This window comes from Sus scrofa, chromosome 9 (assembly GCF_000003025.6).
Source record: "Sus scrofa isolate TJ Tabasco breed Duroc chromosome 9, Sscrofa11.1, whole genome shotgun sequence".
NCBI classification, from domain to species: Eukaryota; Metazoa; Chordata; class Mammalia; order Artiodactyla; family Suidae; genus Sus; species Sus scrofa.
Window position 1 is genome coordinate 98791673 of NC_010451.4, and position 10901 is coordinate 98802573.

Sequence of the window (10901 nt, forward strand, 5' to 3'; positions counted from 1 at the left end):
ATTTCAATCTCTCCCTTTCCTTTGGCTACCTCCCACTGGTTACTTCAATAGACACAAACTCCTTCCATTTTAAAATGAAAAGCATAAAATGAATCCAAATACATAGCCTTTAACCACCACCCCTTTCATGAAACACCTCTCCTTTCAGCTACTGATCCCCTGGATTTTTTTTATTTAAAGTCTAAACCTTACTGTCCAAGGTGAACATATTTTACAAACCCTCAGCCCACTGCCATCTATATTGCCCTTTCACAAGACCACTGCAACTGTTCTCCACAAAGCATAACATTATTGCCTTGCTCCCAATTCTAGGGAAGACTTTCAGACCATATCTTATTTGATATAATAGTAAGGTCTAATAATGTTGACCTGTTTTCTTTTATGAAGGGGTTTCTTTTCAATCTTGTGAAATTACAACTGCCTGTATCCTATCCTATTGTTGGTCCCTTGGTCTCTTTTTATATCTGTGCCTTAAAAGTTTCATGTTCAGGGCTTACTCCTTTGTACCTGCCTCTTCTAACTCTGTCCACTCTCCCCTTATCTTGTCAATCCCTTTGGCTTCAGTTACCATCTTTATGTTGATGAATCCAATATTATTTCCTTCATCGCATTTTGTTCATCTAAATTCCAGAACCACATGAATCCAGTGATTTCATGGAAACAAGTCCTGGATTCTCATCCAGGCATCACATTCCATCCAGTTGTCCAAGCCAAAAACATTTTACCCCCACCACACTATACAAATCAAGCATTGAGTCTTGCTTGAACAATATTGCATATCCAGGAGTTCCTGTCGTGGCGCAGTGGTTAACGAATCTGACTAGGAACCATGAGGTTGCGGGTTCGATCCTTGGCCTTGCTCAGTGGCTTAACGATCCTGCGTTGCTGTGAGCTATGGTGCAGGTCGCAGACGCGTCTCGGATCCCACGTTGCTGTGGCTCTGGTGTAGACTGGTGGCTACAGCTCCGATTAGACCCCTAGCCTGGGAACTCCATATGCCGTGGCTGCGGACCTATAAAAGGTAAAAAGACAAAAAAAAAAAAAATACTGCATATCCAGGCATCTTGAAATATATATGCACATATATGTAATATATATATATATATATATATATATATAATTTTTTGATGCTTGAAAATGTAATTTAGAAACTGCTACCAATTTTTGGATACAGAAATTAAACTTTAGAAAAAATCAATTTGTTCTGGCAAAATCCCTAGACTTATTCTTGATATTATATAAATATAAAGCAATGTCTTATCCACTGTTCTTAGAAAATACTATAAAGTTTCTACTAATCTCATATTATATGTAGGCAGTGACTATGACTTAAAATTTATTGAAATAGCAATTACATTCAAACATTGGGGAGTTTATTTTGCATAATTACTTCCTTTCAGAGTATGAGAAATATTCATTGTTTTCAGTTTATGGTTTTTTTCCTTAATTTTTAATATATGTTTTGATGGTACTATCTCTGATAAGTATTATTCATGGAAGAAGGGTTGGTGGCTATGTGTGTGTGTTTGTACACATGCGTGACTGGGAGTGAATGCACATATGAGTGCATGAGTGTGTGTATCATATTTAAGAGTTATGTAGAAGAGATAAGAAGCAGAAATGTAAAGACAGCAAAAAAGAGATGGAGAAATACCTTCACCCCATGCAGATGGTGCAGTCTTGAGTGAAAGGCCATAGCCCCTTTCTAGATTGAAACACCTCATATCTCTCCTGTCTTGGTCAGTCCCAGACAGGATGTCAGCATGATCTGTTCTGATTTTTTGTTTGTTTGTTTGTTTTGCCTTTTAGGGCCGCACACCTCCAGCATACAGAAGTTCCCAGGCTAGGGGTCCAATTGGAGCTGTAGCTGCCAGCCTACGCCACAGTCACAGTAACCCAGGATCTGAGCTGTGACTGCATGCTATACCACAGCTCATGGCAACAGTGGAACCTTAATCCACTGAATGAGGCCAGGGATCAAACCCGCATCCTTGTGGATACTAGTCGGGTTCATTACTGCTAAGACACAACAGGAACTCCCGAGCATGGTCATGTTCTTGGTGAGGGCCTACCATCTGACTCACAGGCAACTACCTTCTCCCTGTATTCTCACATGTCAGAGAGAAAAAGCTCTGGTTGCTTCATCTCCTGGTAAAGGCATTAATTCCATCATGAAGGCTCTACTGTCATGACTTAAACTAAACCTAGGCATCTCCTAAGGGCCCTTCTTCCAAAGACCATCATATTGGGGATTAAGGTTTTAACATATGAATTTTGAGGAGACACAAATATTCAGCCCATAGCATCTGCTATTTTTAATGGCTATAGAATAGTCAGGAAAAAAAAAGTTTGTTAACTGGAACATCTTCTTAGGCATTTTTATCTTTGGTAAAGTTATACTGAAATTTCCACTCAACTGTTCAATAAATCCAATCAATTAACTTTGCAGTTATAGACAGGAGAGCTCAGTTCTAATTCAGGTTCTGTCACTAAGTAAGTATGAGCCATCGAATAAGTCATTTAGTTTTTTTTGATGCTTTAGTGTCTTCTTCTACAAATAAGGCTATTAAGCTGGATAATTTCTAAGAAATTCTTCATTTGTAAAGTTCTGATTATATGATTAAAAAATGTAGCTTGTACTATGCAATGGTCAGTAATTTTTTTTATTATTGCAGTTACTTCACTTTAAACACTTTAAAGTTCCACAAAAAGAGTTTTAATGATAAGTATTTAAAAAAAATTAAAGACAAAAATATTTTTAGAGAATTTTTTTTAAAAAGACCTTAATTTTTTTTAAACTTGTACTAATTGTTCTGCAAAACACTGGAAACTCTCCTCATGCCAAGAAGCCAGGAGTCCTGCAGGCTACAATATTAGTACAATCTGTGCTGTGAAATAATCTCATAAGCACAGAACTGATAGGGGTTTTGTATGCCTCTTTGTGCTGTGGCTCTGGAAATCGTATAGGGCTCTAAGAATGAGAAATAATTGCCTTTTAATGCCAGTGCAATCTTTGGCAGGAATGCCAAGGAGAGAAAATAGCCAGGACAATTTGGTAAGGATGAATATCCTCTCAGATAGGGTATATGATCACTTGAGCTTTTCTTCCCCTGAGATGACTTCTAGCCAAAGCATAAAATCTCCTCTAAATATTACTAAACCCTGGTAGGTCAATGATTCAGACTCATATCAGAAATATATAAAATATAAGTTAATAGTATATATTTTCTACTGTGTGTATTCTCAAATTTTGCAGCAAAGAAAAAATAGTTCCCTAATTGAAAGGTTATATGTTATATGCATAGTCTATAAACTTAACAACAGGGAAATCCAAACACTTTCTTCTCATAAGCCAGCTTTTCCCCCTAAGATACCCCAGGCATGCTTTCCAAAACACATTTTATAAACATTTCCCAATCAAAATTGACATAGATATTAAGATGCCTTAGTGGCTTTGCTCAAGGCTTTCACATGAATAAGTAGACTACACAAAAATCAAGTGAAAGCTGAGATGTTAGCATTAATCTAAACTGTCCACTTTTTAGTTAATGTCTAATTTGCTCTGTGAGTTGGTGGGGTATAGCAGCTCATAAAAAGCAAGAAACATTTTTTTTTTAATTTAACTCCATGTTTACATATGCATTTTTTAAATAGGAAATCTTTATGATATGGAAAGTATACAAGGAAAAATATTAACTATAAGGGCCGGGACTAGGGTGAGGAAAATATTGCACCTTAGGTGCAATATTTAAGAGGGTGCCAAACCCTCAAAAATCAAGATAAGTAACACTTAATGCAATATTTAAAAAATAACAATTAATGCCAAAATTCCATGATAAAATCTAAAAAAATTAAACAAGGGTATTTTTCCTTTTACCTCAGTCTATAGTATGGCTTGGCTTTTTATCATTTAATACTTCAAAACTTATTAAAAAATGCATAACTTAAGATAAAAGAGTCTAGCTTCAGTGTAACATTCTAGTATTATTCTATTTTGGCACTAAACACATTTTGCGGATATAGATTATAGTCTACCTCACATACTCTAAATATATTAGTTATGGCTCTCCAAGTATATACTAAGATCTTCAAGGCAGGAATCATGCCTTCTACTTCTCTCATTTCACATATTGCCTCATAGCATTATATATGTAATGACTGCTTGATTAATCCATATTAATAAACTGGTTGGATTAAATTAATGCTGATATTCTACATGGCTTCCATCATTAATCCTCAAGCATTCTTTTTATCAAGTAGCAAACCAAAATAAATACAGAACAAGAGAGACATACGTTAAGGGACAACAATTTATTTTTTGATATCTGTTTTGAATGAATTGTATATGTTTCATTTTTTTTTCAAAAGAATTTGAGTTGGCTGTCAAATTATATGAAAGTTCTGTACTTCTTTGGAAACAATAAGGAAAAAGATTCTATATTCCTAATCCATGAATATCACCAAGGTAGATTATTTTTGGAAAAATAGTCCAATGTGAAATAGAAAATAAGGAGATAGATAACAGAAAAATAAAATTATGGCACATTTTGCTTAAAAATTTCCAATAATAAATTCCTTTTAATAGAAAATAAAATATAGTCCTTATAAAAATATAGGTTAAATATGTTTTAATTTTTATCAAATGCAAATCAATATGAAGACAATGAAACCTCTAAAAACCACAGATATGGACAATGTCGGTCATTCAGTTGATTAGTTTATATAACTACCTTTTTGGTTTTCTTTTGTCCATTGCTTTTTCTCATGCTTCACTTACATGTAGCTATAACTATTACTGAATCAGTAAGACTTTGTCTAATTTATTTACAAAAAAATTCTAGTGTTTTTGCAAATTTTTATAATTTGAACACACTGACATTAGGTCATTTGCACTGTACTTCTGGCCTCTGTCAAACAGGCATGCCATTTTTGACATTCATAAGTTGCCTTCTTTGCTCAACTTTTTTTGTGGCATATAATCTTCTATTTCATATATTTTAGTTTTACCACACAGTGAGTGTTATTAGTTGAACTGTGTCCCCAAAATTCATACGTGGAAGTCTAACTCCCAGTATCTCAGCATGTGGCCTTATTTAAGACAGGGTCTTTACAGAAAAATTCAGCTAAAATGAGGTCATTATAATGGGCTCTAATCCAATATAACATGTCCTCATAAAAAGGGCAAATTTGGAGATAGACACACACAGGGAGAATGTCATATGGAGAAGAAAGCAGAGATAACAGTAATGCTTCTACAAGCTAAGGAATGTCAGAGGTTTCCGACAACAACCAGAAACCAGAGGAGAGGCATGGAACAGATTCTCTTTCCAGCCATCATAAGGAGTCAGCTCTGCTGACACTGATCTTGGACTCCTAGCCTACAGAACCGTGAGAAATAAATAATTGTTATTGTTTAAGCCACCCAGTTTGTGGTACTTTATTATAGCAGCATAGTACACTGATACAATGATGAAATCAACGTTTAATTTAGATCTAAAGCAATTGAAATTTTAAGAAGTGCTTAATCAATGGGCTTGGCAAATTTGATGACTTTTTTCTTTTTTTTTTGAGTTTTTACCTTTTATTTTCTTTTTCTACTGTACAGTATGGTGACCCAGTTACACATACATGTATACATTCTTTTATCTCACATTATCATGCTCCATTATAAGTGACTAGATAGAGTTCCCAGTGCTACACAGCAGGGTGTCATTGCTTATTCATTCCGAAGGTGATAGTCTGCATCTATTAACCCTAAACTCCCAATCCATCCCACTCTCTCCTGCTCCCCCTTGGCAACTACAAGTCTGTTCTCCAAGTCCATGGTTATCTTTTCTGTGGAAAGGTTTGTGTCCATGTATTAGATTCCAGATATAAGTGCTATCATATGGTATTTGCCTTTCTCTTTCTGACTTATTTCACTCAGTGTGAGAGTCTCTAGTTCCATCCATGTTGCTGCAAATAGCATTATTTTGTTCTCCCTGGCCTTGCTCAGTGGGTTAAGGATCCAGCGTTGCCCTTAGGCCTGCGGCTACGGCTCTGATTAGACCCCAGCCTGGGAAACTCCATAGGCCTTTGGTGCGGTCCTAAAAAAGACAAAAAGACAAAAAAACCCAAAAAACTCTAATGGAAGGTTAGAGGACTACTGGGTAGAGTATAGTCACCTGTCATTATTGTTGTAATTATGATCATCTCATAAATTCTGCCCATTTTCACACACTGACTGCAATGTGCACTGCTGCATCCTGCAGGCAGTATTCATGGGGAGAAACGAAGGCCCTAAACTGATACAAAGAATGGACTGTGAAATGTTAGGAAATAAGATAGAAATAAAATGGAAGACTATTGGATGTTGGGGGTAATTAGAAGGAGGGATCTAAATGATTTTTGGTATTTTGTCTTTAATTGCTATGAATATTTCAATAAGATAGGAAACAGTAAAAAAATTAGTTTTGGTTGCAATCTGCAGAAAGCAAACATATTCCGTTAGTTTCTTTTTTTTCCCCTCACATCCACAGGTTAATATTGAAATGGATATATTAAAAAAAACAGCATTGTGTTCCAATTGATTTTGAATTTAAATACTGTTCCACTTGTAAAAGAATCCTCGCATATGGCATACAAGTGTCAGTTTTAAAATATTTTCACCATTGGCTCTCATGCCTTCCCCAAATGCTAGACTAACTGCTTAGAATAAAGAAAAAGGGAGTTCAGTAGTACAGTTAACAAATTTCTCCTTTCAAATATTGCTTAAATCATAGTGAGTACATTTCACTATAAAATCTATTCTGTAGCTAACAGACTTTCTACTATTGGTGAATTTTTAGTTGCTGAAATTTTTAAAAACATTTCATTCAATTAATTTATTCTAAGTGCTCTTTTATTAAAAGAATACATAAAAAGGATAGTTGGATATTTGGCCACACTATAATTATAAATAAAAACATAGTTATAAACAGCCAAGAGCTTCTTAAAAGGAAATGCATATATACTAAGTCAGTGAAACTGGAATATCTGGCTACATTGTTAAAAAGGCATTGCTTAGGTGTATTCAGATGAGAACTGAACTTCCCAGGTATGAAGAATTTAAATAATTTTTCAGAAAAAAAAAAGACAAGAGGAGAAACATGCAGGCAGACAGAAGTAAGTTTAACACAATACTGAAGATTGTAAGTAAATACAAATGAGAACATGAAGCTGTCCTGATGGCAAACACATTGACAGAATATCTGGTTCCTCTCTCATTCATGAGAACCATTTAGAAAGTGTGGTTTTTGAAAAGTTGGTGGGCCAGTGGGATTGAGTGCTATACTTGGAACAGATTTCTTGCCATGGTGCCAGATGAGAAAATGGACCAGGGGTTTTAGGAACCTATCCAGTTTGGTGGTAATATTTTCCAAACTTAACATGAAATACTTACTCGGTCTTATTTTTACTAGCTCAGATCCGAATGAGTTTACTTTGTTGTCTCATTCAGTTGGTTTGAGTCTTGTTGATACGGTACATAAGCAAAATATTTATTTCCCTTCTATAGGAAAAGATATTAAAAGCATAGAAATTTAATTTGAAAAACAGCCCCACTGCTGTTACTTTCTTTCCTTCACCTCCATGACAGGTTTCACTGTAAAAATATACATACCTTTTTCCAGGGTTAAATTTTTTTAGCCCAAGATTATCATTATTTACATGAAAATCACACCCATCAATGTGACCTGGACTCTCCATTAGAGTCATTTCTTAGTTCATAGTGTGAAAGAAAACTCATTTAGATCCATATTAGGTTTTGCATTTAAATTTCACTTAACACCAAACAACATAAATATCAGATACTGAGTTCTTTAAATATTTAACTTGAATATAATCCAAAATTTTTGACTTTCTAAATCTCTTTAACGTTTATATTGTCATATGGAATATTTTCATAGTTGCTTGACCAATACAGAATGGAGAATTTATTTATTTATTTATTTATTTTTGTCTTTTTGCTATTTCTTGGGCCGCTTCCGTGGCATATGGAGGTTCCCAGGCTAGGGGTCGAATCGGAGCTGTAGCCACCAGCTTACCCCAGAGCCACAGCAACGCAGGATCCGAGCCGTGTCTGCAACCTACACCACAGCTCACGGCAACGCCAGATCATTAACCCACTGAGCAAGGGCAGGGACCGAACCCGCAACCTCATGGTTCCTAGTCGGATTCGTTAACCACTGCGCCACAACGGGAACTCCAGAATGGAGAATTTAAAACGCTGGCAAAAGTGCTTTTAAAATGGCTTAGACTTATAAAAGTCAATATTGCATGTATCTGACGCTTGATCTCTTTAGTCTTGCTGGCTCTTCACAAGTGTTGTTTTGTTTTTGTTTTTGTTTTAAGCTTATATGATGTGGAACCAACTGAATTATCTGAGCACTATCTGCACTGCCCTTATCTCACCATGGAGGTGAGGAAATTGTACATTCTTTTCACATGGATAACAACTCATAACAAAATAAATGAAAAAACATTCACCTCATGTCTCGCTTTCAATGTCTTACCATACTTTAACTCCAATAATACAGTTCAATAATTTAAAGCTCATTATAAATCAAAATTATTCGATCTGTCATTTTGTTTGCACCAATGAGTTTTTTTTTTATTCATCTTGAATTTACTATGATACATTTGAATTCACTTTATTATTTTTTTAATTTTGTCTTTTTGCTATTTCTTTGGGCCGCTTCCGTGGCATATGGAGGTTCCCAGGCTAGGGGTCTAATTGGAGCTGTAGCCGCTGGCCTACACCAGAGCCACAGCAACATGGGATCCGAGCCGCGTCTGCAACCTACACCACAGCTCACAGCAATGCTGGATCGTTAACCCACCGAGCAAGGTCAGGGATCGAACCCGCAACCTCATGGTTCCTAGTCGGATTCGTTAACCACTGTGTCACGACGGGAACTCCTGCACCAATGAGTTTAAAGTTTCCCTTTTGGGGGGGGGGCTCAGGCCAAGAATTCATATATATTACCTAAATTTGAAGTTTTCCAGATATCATATCTGCTCTACTACTCTGTGGCCTACAGACATATTGCAACTCCAAGAGCATGTGGTTGACAATGTTGTAGAGCAGCTGGTACAGAAGAAAGCTGGCAGAGTACATAGCAGAGAATAAAATGAGTCTTTGCTAGTTGCCACTGTAAGCTTTTTTGTCTTGAATATAAATTGTTACTAGAGATGTCTTGTTAGTAACTCTATTATAATATTTGAATGTCTAGATTTATGAAATAAAAAAGCAAAGTTTCTATTAATATTTATATATCCTCATTTCAATAATGGTCCTTCCATTAGTCTCCCATCTAATCATATATACCTTATAGGAAGTGTTACCAAATGATTTTAGGCATGATATTAAAACTTCTGGAAAAATAAATCAATTAAAATTTTAAAAAATATCAACCATCCAACATAAAACTTAATGCCGATAGATCTTAATTTTCAAATACATTCATATTTAAATTGAATTTAATTAATTTCAGTTATTCAGAGATGTACATAAAAATCTACTAGTTGAATTGAAAATTCAGGTACCTCAGAGTAATGCCTTTAAAAGAGGATTTTAACTAATCCCTATATGGTCTACCTATTTATTTTAAAGATTTCTTTGTGAACAGCAAAGAAATAATATATCTCCTATTGTTTACAATTAAGTAGCTTTATCAGGTGTTGAATAGTCTCTAACTTTTTTTAAATTTTAAGTTAATTCTCTATTAATTCCATTAAAATTTTTTGCCATTGGTTAATCTTTGACAAGAGTTGATACATCAAACGTTTTTGAGGTTGCCACCCCTTGACCCACTTTTGCTGAACGGGTTATACCCAAAGCAATGTCTTCTTAACTTCTTCTACAGGTTATGGTTTATTGTATTTTTATTATCTGTGTAATTACCCCTATCACCTACTCAATACAAAATGATTTTATAGGGAAGACCATATCCAAAAACCTTATCCTTTCCCTTTCATAGCCTTCTTTAATGGCCAAGCAGCATCAACAGGCATTGCTTCACATGTGAAATCACAAATTCATAAACTTCTCAGACTTCACCTCTTATTTTATCAGTCATTTGTAAATGCTTGATGACTGACTTTACCAGAACACATTAACCCTTAAACTCCTTATTTCAAATAAAACCTCTCCTGTTTTTATATTTCTCCCTGCCCTCCTTGGAGACCTGCTATTAGTATTTTCATTACTGTTTTTCCAGGATCATTTGCAACTTGGCCCTTAACACTGATCACGCACTGATCACAATCACTGTTGCAACTATTGCCCGTTTCTCTTAAAACTGACACCAACCAATCACTTGGCTTCTCCTCTTAACAGAGAAGATTCTGTAAGTTTCTTCCTCTAAAGCCCAAATTGTAGCCATGTCCTTTACCTACCATTATAAAGAAAAGTTATTCTTCTAGCTATTTATAAAATACACGTTAATGTAGGTACATACATTTTGGGGTATAGTTCCTACCTTATTTCCCATTTTCAACATTCTGGTTGATTGTTTTATTGACTCAACACTGAAATGCTTATATTATATGCTATATAATACATATTCAATGTTCAATTTCAATACAATTGAGTGTTATTAAGTCAATGTTTACTGAGTATGACAACTCATATGAGCTCTGTAAAAATTATTATTATTTATTTCTTAAAGGCAATAGAGCAGTCAAAGCAAACAAACAAACAAAAAACCCCTTTTCTTCCTAAAGGTTATTTTTCATGGGAAGAGAAAAGCTAAAACAAACAAATAATTAAGTAGAATATATATCATGTGAAAAGGCAATAAGCACTAAGGAGGAAAACAGCAAGGTAGGTGAATAGGCAGTTCTGAAATGAAGTTAACCTAGTTCTGAACAGAGTTGTATCT